At 48.7% G+C, this 22082-nt stretch overlaps 1 long non-coding RNA gene across 3 annotated transcripts; it reads left to right on the forward strand.

The window, feature by feature from the left end:
* The first annotated feature begins 397 nt into the window (after positions 1-397).
* Positions 398-16867, forward strand: LOC123778348 (uncharacterized). 3 transcript variants are annotated; one of them, XR_006775910.2, is made up of 5 exons: positions 398-615; positions 12087-12168; positions 12462-12599; positions 13238-15267; positions 16329-16867. It is a non-coding gene; the product is annotated as an uncharacterized LOC123778348 (long non-coding RNA). The 3 variants fall into 3 exon arrangements; XR_006775908.2 differs by having other exon boundaries at positions 12462-15267; XR_006775909.2 differs by having other exon boundaries at positions 12462-15267; positions 16334-16867.
* The last annotated feature ends 5215 nt before the right edge of the window (positions 16868-22082 follow it).

Here is a 22082-nt window from a genome sequence, read left to right on the forward strand (position 1 = left end):
GCCCAGGTGTTTGGCCTGGGCACCCAGAGGCTGGAGCTGTCTGTCGATGAGAGGGGGCGGGCGGCGGGAGAGGAGCTCAGTTGGACGGTGAGGGGGACATACCTGTCTGGCCCCCTCCCGCAGGTGCAGCCGAGGACCTGGCAGTTGGCTGTGAGTCAGGGGAGCAGAGGGAGGCCTGGGCAGAGCTGTACACTTGGATGTCATCGACACAGGCGCCAATTAAACCCACTGCGGGAAGGAGCGTGGAGCTGCATGGGGCAGAGGCTGGGCCCTGAGGAAGGAGGATGCTGGGAAGGGACAGCCAGGGAGGGAGGAGGAAAACCAGGCGGGGCAGGCCCCAGGAGGGGTTCAGAGGAAGGGGGAGGGGCTTGCGTCATGTGCGGCTGGGTCCCGATGCACACGGGGCTGACCCGGGACTTGCTAAGCCGCATCCCGGATCCAGGCGACCTTTGACAAGAGCAGTCTCGCTTGCAAGCCTGCCTGGAGTGGGTTTCTGAGCCAATGGAAGTGAAAGCGGAGCGGGTGGAGGCCACCCTCGCTTTCCAAAGGGAGAGAGAGAAATAAGGTGGCATTCGAAGGGGGCGAGAGATGGAGAGTGAGTTTCTGAAGTTCAAGGTAGGAAAATGAAGGGGAGGAACACCAGGATGCAGGAGGAGGGGACACCTAGTAGAAGGACCCCCGTCCTTGAGCCTGAGAGGCACGGCTCCGTGCGGCCTGGGGGGGCAGCTCTGGACGCAGCCAGGGCACATCCTCCGGGATCAGGAGAGAAGGCGCAGGGCGGGTGTGCTGGGGGTTGAGGAAGTTCTCAGAGCAAAACGAAAGGAGGACAACAGCTTAGAGGGAGGAGGAAGGAGCGGTGTGATGAGGTGGCGGCTGGGGAGAGGGGCTGGAGAGAGGGGCGGGTGTCCCTAGAGGTTGGGGGATTGGGGTGGAGTGGGGGGGGGAGTCGGGGTGAGGCCTGCTTGAGGTTAGCCTAGGAATCCAGAGCTAGAAAAGACGCATTTGTCTTAAGCAAGCCTCAGCTGCACACATGCAACCCTGCCCCCCGAAGTCAGTTGTTCACATTTGCAAACTGAACCCTTTAACTATGTATTAAAGCCCCTGTTATCCCATCCAGTCTGGGCTTTTGTGCTGCATCTACCAAACTCAGCATCTTTTCTTCTTTCCTTTCTTCCTTCCTTCCTCCCTCCCTCCCTCCCTCCTCCTCCTCCTCCTTCCTTCCTTCCTTCCTTCCTCCCTCCCTCCCTCCCTCCCTCCCTCCCTCCCTCCCTCCTTTCTTTCTTTCTTTCTTTCTTTCTTTCTTTCTTTCTTTCTTTCTTTCTTTCTTTCTTTCTTTCTTTCTTTCTTTCTTTCTTTCTTTCTTCTTTTTTAAGTTTTTATTTTAATTCCAGTAGAGTTAACATTCAGTGTTTTATTAGTTTCAGGTGTACGATATAGTGATCACCGAGTCCATACATCACCCGGGGCTCATCCCCACAAGGGCCCTCCTTAGTCCCCATCTCCTGTTTCACCTGTCCACACCCCTCCCGCTCTGGTAACCCTCAATTTGTTCTCTGTAATTAAGAGTCTGGTTTTTTTTTAAGATTTTATTTATTTATTTGAGAGAGAGAGAGAGAGAGCCAGCGAGAGAGGGAACACAAGCAGGGGGAGTGGGAGAGGAAGAAGCAGGCTTCCCAGCAGAGTAGGGAGCCCGATGCGGGGCTCGATCCCAGGACCCAGGTGCCCCAGTTTTTTGGTTTTTTTTGACGGAGAGAGAGAGAAAGAACACGCATAAGCAGAGGGAGAGGGAGAAGCAGGCTCCCCATTGAGCAGGGAGCCCACAAGGGGCTGGATCCCAGGACCCTGGGATCATGACCTGAGCCAAAGGCAGACGCTTAACTGACTGAGCCACCCAGGCGCCCCTTAGAGTCTGTTTCTTGACTTGTCTTTCTCCCTCTCTCTTTTTTCCCCCTTTGCTTGTTTTGTTTCTTAAATTCCACATGTGAGTGAAATCTTATGATTTGTCTTTCTCTGACCGACGTATTTCACTTAGCATAATACTCTCTAGCTCCATCCATGTCGTTGCAAAACTCAGGGTTTCTGACATGGCGTCCATGACTCCTTGGAATCCTCAGGCATAGTTTCAAGATTCACAACTTCTTTACAAGAATTCTTAAATTTGGGGGTTTCACGTGAATGACAACTGAAACACTCCGTTCTGCCCCCCTGGATGACACGAGTGAATGCACGTTGCCATGTGGTTTCACGCTCACCGTGTGTGTGTGTGTGTGTGTGTGTGTGTGTGTGTGTGTGATCACAGCGGAGTATTAAATGTCCTGGCTGATGGGAACAGAACAGAGGCAGATTAATAAGGGGCAGGGGTATCCAGGCAGTGGTCCCAGTGGAGAACAGTGGCGAGACAACCCACGGAACCTGCTTTGCTACCGCTGAGCCGCGGGTGATTTAGTTTGAACAAAATAACACCATCTTTTATGTTCATTTACTGCTGTTTGAATTTTACTGCTCATTTGTTTTGTTTGTGTTTAATTTGTATATTCATTTTGGCTTACAGTTCTGTAAGAGCTAGGTACATAGCTTTTGTGTTTGTCCATGCAAAAAATAATTTGTCCAACAAGTGGTGCCGGAAAAACTGGATCTCCATATGCAAAAGGGTGAAATTTGACCCTTACCCCACACTGTACACAAAATTAATTCAAAATGGATCCAAGATCTAAATGCAGGAGCTGTAACTATGAAATCCTTAGGATGAAACATAGGGGAAAAGTTTCACATCATTGGATTTGGCCCTGATTTCTTGGATATGACACCAAAAGCGCAGACAGCAAAAGGAAAAATAGAGAAATTGGATCTTCATCAAAATGAAAAATTTTTGTGATCAAAGGACATCATCCACAGGGCGAAAAGAGAATTCACTGGATGGGAGAAAATATTTGCAAACCAGAGATCTGATAAGAGGTTAATATTCACAATATATAAAGAATTTCTACAACACAGCAACAAAAAAACCCACAAATGACCCAATTAAAAAACAGGCAAAGGACTTGACCAGACATTTCTCTGAAGAAAATGTACAAACAGCTAATAGACACATGAGAAAATGCTCCATATCACTGATCATTGGGAAACTGCAAATCAAAGCCACAATTACATATGCCTTCATACCCATTAGGATGTCTATTATTTAAAAAATAATAATACCTGTTAGCAAGGACGTGGAGAAATTGGATCCCTTGTACATTGCTGGTGGGAATGGAAAATGGTGCCGATGCTGGGGACAATGGTTTTACAGCTCCTCAAAAAATTAAACATAGAATTACCATATGGGCTTGGAATTCCACTTCTGTTTATATACCCAAAAGCATTGAAAGCAGGTGTCTAGAAGAGATATGTATACATCCCTGTTTGGCTATTCACAACAGCCAAAATGTAAGAACAACCCAAGTGTCCATCAGCAGAGAAACAAAATGTGGCATATATATCCAAAGGAATATTAATTCCAGCCTTCAAAAGAAGGAGATTCTAACACCTGCTATAATGTGGATGAACCTTGAAGATATTTTACCAAGTGAAATAAGCCCATCACGACAAGACAAAACTATATAATTCTCCTTACAGGATGGCCCTAGAGAAGTCAAAGAAGACAGAACGTGGAGTGGTGGTCACCAGGGTTGGGGGAAGGGAGAGTGGGGAGTTAGTGTCTCATGAGTATGACGTTTCAATTTGGGAAGATGAAAAAATTCTGGAGATGGGTGGTGTGGATGGAAATGTACTTAATGCTGTGGAAATGTACACTTCAAAATAGCTAAAATGATAAATTTTATGTTAGGTATATTTTACCACAATAAAATTTAAAAAAATTTAAATCAACCCTAGGAAGGAGTTCATTAAGGCTTTCAAAACTCTGGGGTGGTTCTGGTCTTAGCCAGAGTCTCCTGACTGAGCATGCTGCTTGACCCCAGACTCCTCTTCTGGGCTCTGTTTGTGCCCACCTGCAGTGTTGAGCCATGCATCACTTCTCCTGAGGGGGAATGTGAATCCCACTGCACCTCCCTGAAGGGAATGGGGTGAGGGAATGCTTGGGGTACTTCTCTGCCCCTCCTCAGGTCAAAATCAACCCCAGGAGCTGTTGTTCATGGAGTAGCCATTGTATGCCTGTGTGAATCCTTACTGCCAAGGTTGTGACTTGGCAATTTACTAACCTAGCTGAGCCTCAGTTTGCTCTCCTGTAAAATGGGCACCTCAACGATGATCCTGCAGAGTGGTCGCGAGTTGGGATGGACATCCAGCCTTCCATTGTTTCTTTCCTGGATTTCGCCTTATTGCCTATGTCAGTTTACCTCAAGTTTGCACCTTTGAATCTGCTGTGGGCTTGGAAACCACATCACCAAACTCGTTAGGCTTAGGTTAAGAAATTTAATTAGGCTCTGTGGAGGTTAGAAGGCTGTCCCAGGGGTCAGGTTCTCAAGCCTCAGAATGTGGACTCATGACGTCTTTTTGGTCCCCAGGGACATTCTTCTGTAACTATGTGGGAGGCTTCTGTGCTCCAGACTGTGAGGTTGCCAGACAGCAAAGTTTCCCATGTTTCAGGCAGCTGTGGAGTGATTGTGTGACACCGGTTCTGGGAGGGACAAGGCCGCTATGCTCTGGGCTGCTCAGACTCCACTGTGTGGAGCATTGGGAAGAGGAGTGATGAGCCGGAAGCATTCTGAGGAAGAGAACCAGGATTAGGAGGTCCCAAAGACAGCATCCCATGAGGCATTGACACAGTGACTGTATCGGTCAGTTTTTGCTGGGTTATGCTGTATAATAAGCACCAAACTTAGCGGTTGTAATAACAAAGGTTTATTCTCGATAATGGTACATGTTGCCTGTGGTTCTCTGCTCCACATCCTCTTTATTCCAGGATTCAGCCTGAAGGAGCAGCTAGGAAAGTGCTGTATTTGAGGCAGGGGGTGGGGGGCAAGGGTAGGGGGAGAAGTGTGGTGGTAGAACCATGAAATGGCTCTAAAACCTCTGCTTAGAATGGCATGTAATCACTTCTGTTCAAACTTCATTGGTCAAAGCAAGTCACATGACCAAGTCTGTCATAGTCAGGGTGGGGAGATATGGTGCTCCCACACGGAGGGGTGGTGACGGAGTAGATGCTCAATAACTGTTGAATGAATGAATAAATGAATTCTCTGATCCTGGAAGGATTTAAGCAAAGCATGGATGCCCACTTGTATTAGTTATTTACCACTGCATAACAAATTACTCCCAGACTTAGTGGCTCCATGCACAATAAGCATTTATTATCTCACGTAGTTTCTGTAGGTCAAGAATTTGGGAATGACTTCGCTGAATGGTTTAAATATGAGGTATCTCATTATGTTGTAGCTAACATGTTGGCGAGGGCTGTGGTCCTTTGTAGGCTTGACTGGGCTAGAGGCTCTGCTCCCAGGACAGGTCACTAGTGTCGATGGTGAGCTGGGGTTGGCTTTGGTAGGAGGCCTCAGTTCCCCACCACGTAAACTCACCCAGAGGGCTGCTTGAGTGTCCTTACATGGTGGCTAGGTTCCTCCAGAGTGAGAGATCCAAAAGGGAGCAAGGCAGAAGCCACAATCCCTTTAAGGACCAAGTCTCAGAAGTCACATGCCATCACTTCTACAATATCCTATTGGTTACACAGGACTTCCTATGCAACATGGGAGGAAGTGTGAACACCAAGAGAGGGGATCATCTGGGGCCATCTGCCATAATCTGTCCTCTGGTCCCAGTCAGTCATGTCCCTCCTATATGGACTATTCTTACCTCCTCCCAAGGTCCCCCTAAGTCTCATATCACAGCTCATAATTTGGAACGTCATAATCTAAATCAGGAACAGATGAGGCTTCCTGGGTGAGATTCCCCAAGTATTGCTCTTTGGGTACAGTTCCCCGTGGTCCAAAGATGCAGGAACCGAAGAGACAGTTAGCTGTCACCTCCACCTGCCCGCCCATACAACATACAATACTGTGAGAGGCTTAATCATCATAGACACTCCCCATTCCAAAAAAAGGAGGCATACGGGAGTCATTGGCCAATAGCAATCATGACATATACCAGAACTTTCAATGTTGGGTGTTCTTTCGTTGAAACTTAATGGCTAGGAATAATTCTCCATGGCTCTTGGCTCTGCCCTATGGGCTCTTGGTTTTGCCTTGAGAGTCATATTTCCTTTTCCATGAAAAGCAGCTTATGTTAGCAGTTGATTGATTTTTTCAGCCTTCTTCCTGCCTGTAGAATTTAGAAAGTCCAAAGACATCCTTTAATTTTGAACTGTCTCTGCCTCTATCAGTTCAAGGCAGGCAGTGTTTCTGCCAATCCAGTTCTCCTAAAACCTTTTTGGATGTCCTATGAATCTTACTGGGATTTGTTCCGTCCGACAAGTCTCTTTGGGATAAACCCTTCTCCACTTTGGGATCCTGCTGAGACTGCTGAGGAGTGACCCCTTCAAACTTATTTAGAAGCTTTATTAAGTGAATGGTCCTCCAAAGCAGCCCCTTACATCTTCTGGTCCTCGATAATGGATCTTACAGTCCCACCCTCAGCTTCATCTTAGCTCACATTTTCCTGATATTTCTCTGGATTGGCTCTTTTTCCAGAAACGATTTCTTAATTTTACCATCATTTGCCATCTAGAGAGAAGCCATAGATTTTCAAAAACCAGAAAGTCCTTGTTCCTTTACATTTCACAGCTACTCCTTCTGGCTTATTTCTCTGCTATCTCTTTTCACTAGAACAGGCAAGAAAAACGAGGTGGAACCTTCAGAACTCTGCTTGGAAATCTCCTCGGCTCGATCACCTAACACATGAAATACATGTGCTCTCCACATTCCCACAGGTGACAGCCCTGTTAACCCTTTGGACTTTACACGACAAGAATCTTCTTTCGTCCAGTTTCCAATCACATTCTTCTCACTTTCCTTTAAGTCCTGACCCACAGCACCCTCCAAGGCCATCAGGCTCCAGCTAACCGCTGAAGCTCCTGGCTGGGTATCAGAGTTGCTATGGGTCATGCCTCCTTTGTGCCCCAATTTCCACCTTCCTCAATGCAAGCTCATTTCCTACTCAGGGCATTTGAATTTGTTTTTTCTCTCTGTCTGTACTGTTCTTCCAGATATCCTCATGGCTCCCTCTCTTTCTTAATTCAGATTGCCACTGAAATGTTCCCCTTTAGAGAGGCTGTGTGTACTACTCTATCTAAAATAGCGTCCCCATCTTTTTTTATATCCTTATCCTGCTTTCTTTTTCTTCACAGCACCTTCTCGCCACCTGATGTTACATTATGCATCTATTTGTTTATTATTTGTCACCCCCACTAGAGCACAAACTCAAGTGAAAGGGGACCTTGTCTGTTTTATTCACTGTTAAAACCCTAGCATCTGGGACGGTCCTTGGCAATCATCACTGAATGAATGAATGAATGAATGAATGAATGAATGAATGAATGAAGTGGCCTCTGCCGAGGCACCTAGCATCTACCTAGATGAGGCTCATACTAAGACTGAGTTCTCCTAAGGCCAGTCTGAGGAAAAGGGTCATTGGAAGGAACGGGCTACCAGGAGGCATAGGAGGTTCTAAAGCAGGGATGTTGATGGCAGGTCTCAGACTCAAAACAGGGCCTGCTCTGCCAAATCCAGTTTTTCGTTTTCCCAGAAGAGGTGAAACCTTGTATGGGTCAGGGGATCTGAGCCTTTTTCCTGAGGTTAGGGGAAAGAGGGTATTTCCTTCTTCAATATATCCCACTGGTGCCCATGTGGTCCATGGCTCAGCCTAAAAAGGGTTAATATATACAAAGAGCTCTTGCCAGAAGGTCAGGATGGACTCAGAGCACCAAACTGGGGCTTGGCACACAAGTTGGGGGCCACAGAATATGGTGAGAACAGGCTTTTGTTTGGAAAAGGTGGAAGCAGAAAATCAATGTGGTCAAAGTTTCAAGAGCATGGTAGTGGAAGGGTGAGGGCAGGAGGCTTCAGAGCAGACAGAGCTAGTTAGAGCTCAACTCTGTAAAACGTGTCCTGAGCTGATGAGAGCTATTCATAGTTTATATTTATTTCACTCAGGGTGAATATTCATATACCTCCCTATGGAAATATTAATGTTTGATTACAGGGTGCTGCCCCAGGCCTATTGGGGGTGTTACATAACACACCCTTGGATGCATCACTTCACCTTTCTAAAGTTTGAAGAAGTCTGATTTCTACAATACATCTGGCCTCAGGGCTTTTGGAAAAAGATCGGTGTGTCTATAAAAGCACCAGCCTCCCAGGGTTACTGTAGGAGCACAGGAGAAAACAGATATCAAGTGCCAAGTGTGGACACAGGGAAACACTAAACAGGGAGCTGGCCAGACTGAGCAGTGACAGAGGAAACATGATCCATCTTGGGGAGAGTCTGAGAGGTTACTGGCTCCAGAGGCAAGGAGTAATATCTCCATGAATGGATGTTCTCCTCTGGAAACCAAGAAGAAAGGACCTGCTGCTTTCTTGGAATTGGCAATCACTCCCCATTTGCAGCCCTAAGTCAGTCCTGCTGGATCTCTGCCTTTGAGGGGTTTGGGTAGCGTGAGGCTGTGTCTCAGAATCTGGGTCCCTGGCCAGCTGGTGTTGCTGTCTGAAAGAGAAGCTAATTCGTGTAGATATATGTTTTCGTTTCTGTTTGTATCTAGTAGTGGAATTGCTGGATTTTATGGTAACTCTATGTTTAACCTTTTGAGGAATTCCCAGACTCCTTCCTTGAAGTAGTTGTACATTTACATAATGGCTAATGATGTTGAGTATCTTTTCATACATGTATCGACCATTTGTATATCTTCTTTTGGAGAAATGTATGTTGAGACCCTTTGCCCATTTTTCAGTTGGGTTACTTGTCTCTTTATTATTAAGTTTAAGAGTTTATAGATTCTGGATACCAGCCCTTTATCAGATATATGATCTACAAACATTTTCTCCCAGTATGTGGATTGTCTTTTTACTTGCTTGAGGGTGTGCTTGAAGCACAGAAGTTTTAAGTTTAATGATGTCTAACATATCTGTTTTTTCTTTTATTGCTTGAACTTTTATGTCATATCTAAGAAATCATTGCCTAATCCAAGGTCATGAAGATTTATGCCTGTGTTTTCTTCTAAGCGTTTAATAACTAGCTCTTATATTTAGGTCTTTGATACATTTTGAGTAAAAGTTTGTATATGGTGTGAGGTAGGGGCCCAACTTAATTCTTTTGCATATGGATATCCAGTTGTCCCAGAACCCTTTATTGAAAAGGCTGTTTTTTCCCCATTGAATGATATTGGCACCCTGTTGAAAATCAATTGACTGTAAGTGTGGGGATTTATTTCTTGACTGTCAATTCGATTCTATTGCTCTGTACATCTGTCCTATGCCAGCACCACACTGTCTTGATTACCGTTGGTTTGTAGTAAGTTTTGAAATTGGGAAGTGCAAGTCTTCCAGATTTTTTCTTCTCTTTAAAGATTATTTTGGCCTATTCTGGGTCTCTTGATTTTTCCATAGGACTTTTAGAATCATCTTATCAATTTTTGCAAATATGCCAGCTGGGATTTTGATAGAGATTGTATTGAATCTATAGATCAATTTGGGGAGTAGAGCTGTCTTAACAACGTTAAGTCTTCTGATCCACAAACATGCATGTATTTTCATTTACTTAGGTCTTCTCCAATTTCTTTCAACAATATTTTGTAGTTTTCTGAGGATAAGTTTGGCACTTCTATTGCTAAATTTATGATGAAGTATTTTATTCTTTTGATGTTATTGTAAATGGAATTTTCTTAAATTCCTTTTTTGTATTATTCATTGCAAATATATAGAAATACTATTGGTTTTTATATATGATCATGTATCCTACAACCTTGCTGAACTCATTTATTAGTTCTAATAGTTTTTAGAAAGATTTTATGTATTTATTTGAGAGAGAGTGAGCACTAGGGAGAGAAGCAAGCACGAGTTCAGGGCAGAGGGAGAGAGAGAAGCAGACTCCCTGCTGAGCAGGGGGCCTGAAGCAGGGCTTGATCCCAGGACCTTGAGATCATGACCTGAGCCGAAGGCAGACGCTTAACTGATTGAGCTGAGGTGCCCCTCTAATAGTTTTTATTAGTGGATTTCATAGGTTTCTTTATATACAAGATCATGTCATCCTCAAATAAAAGTAGTTTTCTCTTTCTTTCTTTCGTTCGTTCGTTCGTTCGTTCCTTTTATTTCATTTTCTTGCCTAATCACCCTGGCTAGAACTCAGCGCAACATTCAACAGAAATGGCAAGAGCAGACATCCTTGTCTAGTTCTGATCTTAGAGGGAAAAGCATCTATTCTTTCTCTGCTGAGTATGATGTTAGCTGTGGGATTTTCATAGATAGCCTTTGTTAAGTTGGAGAACTCCCTTTTACTCCTTGTGTGTTGGATGTTTTCATCATGAGGGGGTATTAAATTTTGTCAATGACTCTCTCTGCATCTATGTGAATGATCATGTGGTTTTTACTCTGCATTCTACTGATAAGGTGCATTGCATTACTTGATTTTCAGATATTCCTGGGCTGACTCTTACGTGGTCATGGTGCGTAATCCTTTTGATATGTTGCTGGATTCGGTTTGTTAGTATTTTGTTAAGGATTTTTGCATTTGTATTTATAGGAGACATTGGTCTGTCATTTTCTTGTGATGTTTTTGTATGTTTTTGGTATCGGTAATACAGGCCTCGCAGAATGAATTTGTAAATGTTCTCCCCTCTTCTATGTTTTGGAAGAATTTGTGAAGAGTTGGCGTTAGTTCTTTGAATGTCAGGTTGAATTCACCAATGGAGCCATCTGGGCCTGGACTTTTTTTTGAGGATAGTTTTTTGATGTTAATCCAATCTCTTTACTTGTTATAGGCATATTTAGATTTTGTACTTCTAGAGTTGATTTTGGTAGTTTGTGTCTTTCTAGGAACTTTTCCATGACACCTGAGTTATCTAATCTGTTGGTGTACCACTTATATTCATTTTTAAGAATAATCTACCTATTTTATTTATTTAATTTTATTTATTTATTTATTTAAAAAAAATTTTTTTTTAAAGATTTTATTTATTTATTCGACAGAGATAGAGACAGCCAGCGAGAGAGGGAACACAAGCAGGGGGAGTGGGAGAGGAAGAAGCAGGCTCACAGCAGAGGAGCCTGATGTGGGGCTCGATCCCATAACGCCGGGATCACGCCCTGAGCCGAAGGCAAACGCTCAACCGCTGTGCCACCCAGGCGCCCCTATTTATTTTATTTTTTATTAAGTAAGCTCTACACCCAATGTGGGGCTTGAACTCACAACCCTGAGATCAAGAGTCACACACTCCACTGACTGAGCCAGCCAGGCGCCCTCACTTACATTCATTTTTAAGAGTATTTTACGGTCTTTGACTGCTGATGGCTTCTTGAAACTCTTTCCTTTTGGTTTTCATGACCCACTCTTTTAATAGCCATGTGAGTTGGGACAAGCCATTTAGCCTCACTAGGATGGGAATGATTGTAGGGCCTCCCCACTGAGTTCCCATGAGGGTTAGATAAGATGGCACGTGGGAAGCATGAATACCTGATCATTTTTCTCCTTACTCTTTCCTTGTCTTCCTTCAATCCTCTGACCACCCATTCTCAGTCTTAGCAGGTATACTTTTGAGCAGCGGTTCTCAACTGGGGGTGATTTTGCCCACCAGGGGACATTTGGCAATGTCTAGAGATGTTTTTGACTGTTACAACTGGGAGGATATTACTGGCAGCTGGTGGGGAGAGAGCAGTGATGCTGTTAAGTGTCCTGTACTGCACAGGACAGCACCCAGCAGCGAAGAATTATCTGGCCCCAAATAATGCCAATAGTGCTGAGGTTTCTATGGAAACAGCTCTCCATGATTATTGTAAAAAGAGTTGAAAATACAGATAAGCCAAAAAAAAAAAAAAAACCCGCCAAAACCCAAAAAGAATAATTCCCTATAATTCTGTCACATTGAAAGAACCTCCATTAAGAAAGAATATTTTTTAAAAAATAAGAAGGTAGAGTAAAAATACACTCTTTTGAATTTTTCCCAGTTATACTGCCTACCTGATTGTGTGACACAATGTGTTTAGTGCCACTTGGGCAGCCTGTGGATGTGCCTTCCCTTCCTTCCTGGTAAGAGGGACAGGGAAATGCCCAATACCCATGGGACGGTCCAAGGTGAGGGTGGGGCAGAGCATTTGTCTGCAGGTGGGACTACAAAAACTCATTCTCTGGGTGGTCTGATGTCTTTCAATTGACCTCTGTGTGTGCCTGAGTGTGTGTGTGCCCGTGTGCTCCCACAAGCGTGTTCTCATGTCATCATCCAGCTGGAAGGTAAACTCTACAACCTCGTTAACTATGGGAAAGAACAAAACTTGGGTATACTCGTTTGGGTTGAATTCTTTGGTTACACAATGGTTCCACAGAGTTCTCCCGGGTCCGAGGGCTTCCCCGACTGGGCATGTGACTTTCCTCGGGGCCAACACACATCACTCATCCCCTCGGTGCTGTCACACCTCGAACAATGTGCCTTCTTTGCAAAGCTCCAAGTCTCGTGTGCTCAGGTAAGACCAGGGGTTCAGATGACATCTCCCCGGGGACATCCTGGGCTGGCCTGGGTTGTCCCTGGAAAGGTGGGATGTTGATTCAGGCCTGTCTGTGAAACATTGCTGCATGTCAAACAGCCCATCAGCCTTGGCCTGGTGAGCAGGTGCTCAGTATTTTACTCCTCGCCCTTTTGCACTTTGCAGAATCTCAGAGGCCGGTGTCCAGCATCAGGCCCCACTCTGGCTCCCCGATGAGGCCCAGAGAAGCGGTGACTCTCCCAGTGGTGCCTGTCTGGGGCTAAGCCCAGGGTTCTGACCCCCTGGCCCACAATCTTCCCTCCACACTCCTTTCCCTCCCAGGAGGGCTGAGTCAGCCCATCCAAGCCCCACGGGGCCATCTATTCAGGCCCTGGGGCACCCAGATGTTGATTAGAGGACCATGACCTTGAAATTAGCAGGGAATTTCAAAACCAGGCAGGTTCCAAACCTAAGGAAGAGACATCCCTTGGGGGATGGGTCAGGAGGGGGCACTGCTAATTTAGCCTCTTTCTACAGAGAAGGAGCATCACATCATCCAGCCTGAAGAAGGTCGGGCTGTGGCCAATGAGTCCTCACTGAGTCTCTTTGTCTCCCTCTCTCTCCCTTTCATGTTGCAGGGGATGTGCACACGTGGGCTTGTACGTGCCATGTATTTGACCTTCTTTTCTCTGTGTGCTTCAAACCCTCCCTGATGCAGTCAGTGGTCTGCAGGATCTGTTTGGTGCCGATGTCACCCCCCCATCAAAGGGGCTGGAATGCTGGGGACCAGCGATCCTGAGGTGGGGGGCCTGCTGTTCTTCAGGAGCGAAAACTTGCTGTCTCGCCAAGCAGAGCCCCCACTTAACAACAGGAGGGGTGGGAGGCATCCGCGTAGAAACCCGGCCTCTGGCTCTGTGAAAGGTGACTTTGAAAGGCTGCATTTGTTCTCGATGAGATCTGGGCAGCGGAGCTCTGCTGTGACGGATGGTTCCGGCGAGAGGCTGCCCTGCCAGGAGCAGTGGGGGATAAAGTCTCCTTCTCAATGGCTCCCCTTAAAAATTTTTCTTTTTATTATGAACTATTTCCAACATGAACACAAATGGAAAGAATAGTATCATAAAGCCCAGATGCCCATCACCCACCTAGCTTTGATAATTAGCAAGGCTTTGACACATTGGCTTCATCTATTCCTCCCTCTCTTTTTTCTTTCTTTCTTTCTGTTCAAGTATTTAAAATAAAATCAAATCTCGATCATAATGTGTTTTGCTTCTATGTCTTTCTCTGAACACACCTCCACACTCCCCACAAACACACCACAGACTCCGCATTTTCTTCTATAAGTGCAAAGCCATGATCACACCTAACAAAACAAATAATAACCCGTTGGGTCAACTAATAGCCAGTCCATAATCAAATGTCCCTGTTTGCCTCAAAAGTGTCTTTTTATTCTGTGGTTGGTTTGCTGGAATCTGGATCCAGAAAAGGTCCACGCATGGGGTTTTGTCTTTAGGTTGGTCTCCTAAAGCGCTCCCAAACCAGAGCTGATCCCCTTCCTTCTCCTTTTTAATTTAATGCTCTTGACTAATTGTAGACGCCGAGGCATTTCTCCTGAGGATTGCTCCACGTTCTGGACTCCTCTGTTTGCTTCCTCATAGGATTGCTTACCTCTTTCCCCTATGCTTCCCAGAAATGGATGTTAGCATCAGAGGCTCAATGAGAGTGAAGTTCAATTTTTTTTTTTTTTAAACAAGAACACTCCATGGACGGCACTGGGCTTCCCACCGCACCGTATCAGGAGGCACACACAGTCATCTTGCTGATATTTCAGTGGCACTAAAAATGATCTGTGGGTTCCGATGGTGATGGACTGCCCCCTCCCTGGTAAGGTTCCTCATCTGGTAGCTAGTCTCCACAGATGTTCTTCCAACGAACCATGCTTCTCCGTATTTGCATCCTCATGCTGCCCGTGGCCCCTTGAATCTGGCTGGCTCCAGGACTCGCTTTCCACCCTAGAATGTGGCAACAGGGACTCTGTGATTTCTGAGGCTGAGCCACAGGAAGCCTGTAGTTTCCCTCTTTGTCTTTCAGAAGAGTCACTCTGGGGGAAGCCAGCTGCCATGCTGTGAGGAAGTCCGTGCCAGCCTTGCGGAGAGGCCACACGGCCAGAGAGAGGCCCCGGCCGTCTCCACTCTTCTGGTCATCTTCGCTGAGGCATGGGACAGAGGAATGATGGAGGAGATAAGACTTGGATGGCCCCAGCCCCAGCCTCTGCTCAACCCCAACTGTCTGAGAGGCCCCGTCAGATGGGCCACTGTCTATGGGAGGTCCTGTGACCTTGCTGGCCACGATGCTTTGGCGTGGCTTGCTATTGACCAAACAGCCATCGGCTTTCCCTCTAAATGTTTCAACTGATGGTGATCGTTGCCGGAACCACTTATTTGATTAGAAGTTACAGACTTGTGTTGATCTAATTTCATCCCTCTTCCCACATTTATTTGCAGGAATTCTTGCCCTCAGCAGCTGGGCTGATGTATGGACCCTGCATGAAAGACAGGGAAATCATGGCGTTCTTTCCTGTCCATCAGTGGCCGCCCTCTGCAGCAGTGACCTGGCCCTTCTTGGATGTGAGGCCCAGATCAAGGCAGGAGAGAGAAGAAGCCTGAGGAAGGTGAGCTAGGGACTTGGTTTCCAAGGAAACCACAAGGTAATCATCAGATCCTCTGAGGATCATTATTTCTTTGTCCTGCTAAAAGCCAGATGCTGTCACCTTCTAAGCCAGCTCAGACGCTTGAGCAGGCACCCAAATGGGTCTCCGGGGGAGGAGACAAGTGGCTTAGAGAGCTTACATGGGTGGCTGCTCCCACCCCTGGGTCCAGGTTTCCTCTCAGGAGGCCTTCCCCCCATCTCAAACATGCATCTGTACCCTCAGATCTCCTTAGATCATGAGTAGAGTCTAGTTTTGGGGTCAGGGATACACAGAAAGTTGCCATTCCTGAAGCCCCAAGGGACAGGATGTCTTTACTCAGTGTCTGCCCTGGGCTTCATCTGTAAGGATTTGGGGCTGAGGTCTCTGCCTGGCCCCCTGGGGTGGGGGGAAGGGGGGAGGGATGGCAGGCCTGAGCTCTGAATCCTCCAGAAGGAAAACGAGCAATGACCCTATGTCCAGGGCTCAGACGCAGGGATCTGAGGTGGCTGCGGGCAAGAGCTGCCCTGGGCTGTCAGGTGCCATCGTCCGAGGAGCACTTACTTCGTGCCAGACACGACACAGGGTGGGCTTAGAGCTGCAGGCACAGAATCTCACAGATCCTGACGAGAACTCACCAAGTGGGTGCTGTTTTCACCCACTGCAAATTTGGGTCACTGGCCCCAGGTCACCCAAGGCGCCCCCTGCTGTCTACCTGTAGAAATGGCCCCAGATGATCTGTCCACCAAGGTCCCCTCCTGCTGGAAGACGTTCTGGTGACCGGTATAACCTTGTTCAGTCTTCACCTCTAACTGTGTGCCTCTCCGACTTGCTCAGTTGACCCATAATGTGTAGAAAGGATCCACTTGTGTTGTGCCCCAGGGGGGTGCCCGAGTTCTTGCTGTGGCTCCGACGGTCACCAGCATGAGTGGGGCGGTGGGGTGAGGGCGCTGAGTCCTGTCTGCTGTGCGCGTGGCCTGATGGCGCGTTCACGTAAGTAACGTCTGGTGGTGGAGTTGGGCCTAAGTCTTTGATGTTTTCCTCAGTGCAGGAGAGACATCGCTTGTTCTGGAATAGTATCCAACAGCATTGGGTGCAATGGATCCATGGAGGAAACACCCCTAAACACAAACACCCCCTCACACACAAGAAAAAATGGCGGAGCATACAAACATGGAAGTGGTGTTGCTCGAGCAGATGGGGGTCTGGTGGATGCCGGAGGAACGTCAACGTCCATACTGATTATGCCGTCCCAGCTCTTTGGTTAGGATGGCAGGGGTCCGTGTGGCCCAGGGAGGTTCCTAGGGCTGGGGCATCTCCACCCACCGTGGACATGAGGATCCTGGGCCTCCTGAGGGCCGTCTTCCCTTGGACTGACTATGTTGGCTTCCTGGGGAGTCCTGCTTCTTCCACAATCTTCCCAACCCCGTCCCCCATTACAAACAGAAGACAAATGTCTTCCGGTGTCCCGAAATCTGCCCCTTCATTGCTTTTCCTCATCGGGGGAAGCATGGCCCCGAGTGGCCCGGCGCTGTGGGCGGGGCTGCCTAGGGGACATTTGCGCTTGTCTTCACACCTCTGCCAATGAGACCTTCTTGGGAGGGGCTGGGGGCCTGGGAGCTCCACGGCTGTCGCTGTGGGCGGGGGCTTCTGAAGGTGGGGTGGGGAGACCTGAGGTGTGAAACGGTACCCCAGGGGCAGCCTCCTTGCGGGGGGGAGACAGCTTGGCCTGGGGCTTACGTGCTCAGGCGAGGGCCCGCTCTGTGTCTGACCTTGGGCGAGCTGCCTCTGTGAGTCTCACTGTGTCACCTGTAAAATGGGCCCAGGGCTTCCTCCCTCAGAGGATGGGGTGCATGAGGTAATGGGCAAAGATTGTATTTCACATCCTTAAGTTGGTGTCAATCCTGGCAGGGTTTTAGTTACGTTTAGTTAAGTCTGACTCTGGGAGAAGCGTGAAGGCAGGCCCAGCCATCAGCCGCTCCTCTTCAAAGCTGCCACAAAGACTTTGTACAGTTCACAGCTTTGGGGACAGTCTCTGGGCTACACGGTTACCATGGAGATGCCCTCTGCCATGCCCTGTGGTCTCCTGGAGTCCTGTGGCTTCTGTGGCCCCTTAGGACCAGCGTCCCCCCTCTCGAGGACACACACCATGGCCATGCCCTTCCTTGGGTTCTCTGAGTCAGGGGCTCTGGGAGGTCACTCCCCAGAAGACCTGGGGGGCATTGCCCTTCCCTGCCTCAGAGATGTTGGCGTTCCTCTCCCTGCCCCCCCCCGGGATGTTCAGCATAATCTCCCCCTCTGTGTGGGTTTTGACAGAAAGAGACCATTTCAGGGGACCTTCGGCTTTGGCTCCAACACTATGGTCTCCCAGAGGCAAGAAGAGCTAATGCCTGGCTTCCTTCCAGGACTTGGAGTGGAAATACAGAGAACAAACCCCAGCAGACTCCATCTAGCAGCCTCACCCACGTGGAGTGGTGTGGGAGCTGCCCTCTCCTTCCTGGGCTCTTCCTCTCCCAGCCATCGGTTGCCTCTCACCCCACACCTGGGGCACAAACTGGAACAGCTCTGGGTGATTTTGGCTGGGATATTTCATCTCATTCTTGCACTCATTTCCCAGGTGAGAAAGCTGAAGCTCAGGGAACCTTGCTCGTTCAAGGTCACACAGCTTGTTTGTTAAATTGAGCCAAGATCTACTTTTCGGTCTTGGAACCTCCTCTTCTCCCCCCTGACCCCTGACCGACAAGGAAACCTTAGCATTGCTGATTAAGTCTTAAATTATAGTTTTATCATAAAGGTAATACTTGCTTAAATATAGAGAGAGACATTAGAAAATGCAGAGAAAAACATAAAAGTCACTGTCCCCCAAATCCAGTAATAAAACACATACAGTTGACCCTTGAACAACCCAGGGGTTGGGGCACCCCCCCCATGCAGTGGAAAATCTGCATCTAACATCTGACTCCCCCAAAACTGAACTACTGATAGCCAACTGTTGACTGGCAGCCTTACGGATAACATAGACAGTCAATTAACATATGGTTTGTCTAAGTGTTAGATATTGTAGCTTTACAATGAACGGAGCTAGAGAAAAAAATGTTACTAAGAAAATCATAAGGAGGGGCACCTGGGTGGCGTAGTCGTTAAGTGTCTGCCTTCAGCTCAGGGCGTGATCCTGGCGTTCTGGGATCAAGCCCCACATCAGGCTCCTCCGCTAGGAGCCTGCTTCTTCCTTTCCCACTCCCCCTGCTTGTGTTCCCTCTCTCGCTGGCTGTCTCTCTGTCAAATAAATAAATAAAATCTTAAAAAAAAAAAAAAGAAAATCATAAGGAAGAGAAAATACATCTTCAGTACTGCACTGTGTTTCTGGAAGAATTTCAGGGTCAGTGGACCCGCGCTGTTCAGACCCGGGTTGCTCAAGGGCCACCTGTAAATCCTTAGGCTGGGGAGTCTCAACCTGGACCACACATTGGCATCACCTGGGAGGCTTGTTGAAGGCAGAGATCTCCTGGGCCCACCCCTGGAGTGTTTGAGTCAGTGGATGGAGGGGGCAGGAATTTCCGTTTCTAATGAGCTCCCGGGAGATGCTGGTGCCGCTCCCCGGGGACCCCACTCGGGGACGCTGGTCTGGAGCACGGTCTTTTGACCTCCGCTCTGTTGGCATTTAGGATGGCCATTCTCTGTTGCGGGGCCTGCCCTGTGTCCTGTAGGATGGCTAGCAGCATCTCTGAGCTCTTCCTGCTAGAAGCCCATAGAACCTTCCAGGTCTAGGTCTCCAGACTTCGCCAAATGGCCCCTGGGGGGCAGAACTGCCCCTTGTGAGGACCCGTGCTCTAAGCCTTACTTCCTGGGTCCCTTTACATCCGCCCGGAGAGGCACCCTCTAACACGTGCTCACAGGCACACGCGTCTTTCCTTTTCCTCAAGAATCATGTCGAACTAGAAATACAGTTTTATAACTTGCTCTTTTTCACCTCACAACACTTTGCCAATTAACTCAGCAATTAGCTCGCTGGCAGCGAGGAGAGGCAGGTTTCTGCACAGATGATGCGGGAAACATCACTCAGAGCCCACCACGTGGCTCCGGGCCAGGAAGCCGGTGGCAGGGGGAGGGCTTTCAGATCCTCAGGCTCAGCCTGGAGCAGGGGCTGAAACCCTCAACTTGGGCGACCCTGTCAGTGTCTCCCACAGCTGTCTGTCTGGCTTCCCGAAGCCCCGGGTGTAGCTTGAAAGAAAAATGAGCTGCCTGAGCACATGGTCGTGAACCACGGCAGTGGGGGGGGTCAGGGATACAGGCCTTGCACCTGCTTCCACCCTCAGTGAGCTTCAGAGATGGACAGCGAGACCCAGAGCTTGCAGGCTGGGAGTGAGGGATCGTGGCTGCCCCCTCTTGCCTGGAAGGGTCCCGGCTGTGTTCGCGTCAGGCCGTGGCTGCTGCTAATGTCCTGTGGGCAGCCGGGCTGCTCCGTGCAAAGGCCTGAGGGGGGCCACGAAGTGGTTCCTGGGACCTTGTAAGGGATGTCGGCTTTGGCTGCCTCTCGCTCTCCCGGAGGTCCTCTGTCTGCCAGCCTCATGACTTCATTGTCTGCCAGACCAGGAATCAGCCACTGCCCATCACTGCCCCCGCCGCTGGAAGCTTCGAGCTGCCGGCTGGGTAGGAATGTCAGGAAGAAGACACCGGCAGGATGGGAGGTATTCATCAAGGCCGCCTCTCTGAGCACCGCACGTCCCTGCTCCCGGCGCCTGCCACGCCGCTGACAAATGGTTTGGGTGGAGTTGACCTTGCTCCGGGCTCTGGAGGTGAGTCCTGATAGGTCTAAACCCATCCCTGTAATCCCATCCTCTGTTCATGGGGATTTCACCCACTCTGGAGAAGGATGTCTCTCTGCCCCCAGCAGGGTGCAGGAGCTGGTTAGAACTGGCGTGGGAGGCTCTACCACGTGCATTTCTTTCCAACTGTGTTATCAAGTCAGGAGCTTGAAGGCAACCGTGGGAGAGTATTCACACCACAGAAATTGGCAAAGGCTACAAGGAAGGGTCCCTCCAACCCCAAGCTAGATTACCAGTGCACCAGCGACCCTCTCCCACTAATGGTGATCAAGGGGGGCACCTGGGGGGCTCAGTCGGTTGAGCCTCTGCCTTCGGCTCAGGTCATGATCCCAGGGTCCCGGGATCAAGTCTGGGATCGAGCTCCTTGCTGATGGAGGCTCGAAGCTAACGCTTTGGAAAACAGGGCAGAGACGCATAGCAAGAGTGTAGTTTTTGAGGACAGTTGTCTGATCATGCCTCACCTCTGGACTTTTGGGTGACATTTTTCCCATTTTCTTGAGAGCATCCTAAATGATACAGCTTTGGTAGGTGGGCTGGGATATTCTCAAGTCGGGACCTTCAGCCCCCCGGCCTCTGGAACAGCTAGGTTTCATTTCTTCAGTCAAAGGCAACATTCTGCAGTCGGCGGATGTTGGCCGGTTGTTCCCCCTTCTCCTGCCTCCTGAGGGGACTTCTGTCCTGCCTGGGCCAACTTCCCTGCCCCTGGCCTTTGAGATGAGCTTTGTTTTTGCCAGGTCCGTTCCTGGGCAAGGAGAGAGTGGGAGCTGCCTCAGTGGGGTTGGGGGATTTGGGGTGGGCTGGAGTGGAGAGTCAAGGGAGGAGAGAGTCTTGTCTTACCTCCCCTGATGTCCCTGCCTCCCAAGGCGCTCGGATATCTGGGGCAGAGGTGGGATTGGACGCGTCTGAGCTGCATTTTGGCTTATTCTCCTGGGAGGCGCCCAGAAAAGAAATGATGGACCAGGTATTTAGGGAACAATGATTCCACAGCTATGGAAACCAAAGTAGGTTTTTTTTTCTCTTCTTTCTGGGAAATCTCCCAACCCTATTCATGTACTTTGGTATCTTTTGTACCAAAAAATGTGGAGCAAAGCAGAATGTAGTGGCCTGGAGAAAAACGGAGGCAACAACCCAGTTTAGGAACAGTTCTGGGAGGGATGTGGAACCCATGTTTTGCCCTGTATCTCTGGGCGTTACACAAGTCACACGGTGGACAGAGCTGGAAGCTCGTCCACACAGCCTCCACGCCTCTGGTTCCAAGCCCTCAGGAGTTGTTTCTGGTCTTTAAAAAACAAAACAAAACCAACAAACACCCTCCTTTGCAGCTTGGCTTCTGCCCTATTGTGCCGCAGAAGGCGCCCCTGCTGCCCTGCACGGCGGGGGCAGGCAGTGGCCGGTCTTTGCTGGTCCTCCTCAGTCCTCCCGCAGTGTCTACGGGCGTCCCTCCCTCAGGAGATAAGGCTTCTCTCGGCCTCAGGGACATTTCTGTCTCTCCTGGGCATTCCAGCTCCAGCACCTGAAAGGGCCAGGCACGTAATGTAGACGAGTGGCCTGGGCCAGGCGTGAGGCGACTGGAAGTGGGAGGGGAGTGTGGCGGACAGGGCGGAGGGTGTCCCGTGGAGAGGGCAAGGGACAGCTCAGCCCCGCTGACTCTTGTCATTGGGGAATGAAGAGGCTTGGCATTGCTGGAGTAAGAGCATTTCCCTTGCAGGGATATTGCTGAGGATACACGAAGACTGGACACAGTCCTGACATTCAACAGGCTGCCAATCGATGGAGCTACCTTCTCTGGGAAGCTTCTTGATCCTTCTTCCCCACTGACCTCGCCCTCCTCGTTGTGCCCCTCATGTGGTCCTGGTCACATAGTTCTTGAGGGACAGGATGTTAGCGACTGCCACTGTAGTGTCACCTAACAAATCATCCCCAAAGCCAGTGGCTTAGAATGACGATGACTTCTTCGCGTGGCTTTGTGGTTGG

This window comes from Ursus americanus, chromosome 24 (genome assembly GCF_024610735.1).
Source record: "Ursus americanus isolate L20-20 chromosome 24, mUrsAme1.1.p, whole genome shotgun sequence".
Lineage (NCBI taxonomy): Eukaryota > Metazoa > Chordata > Mammalia > Carnivora > Ursidae > Ursus > Ursus americanus.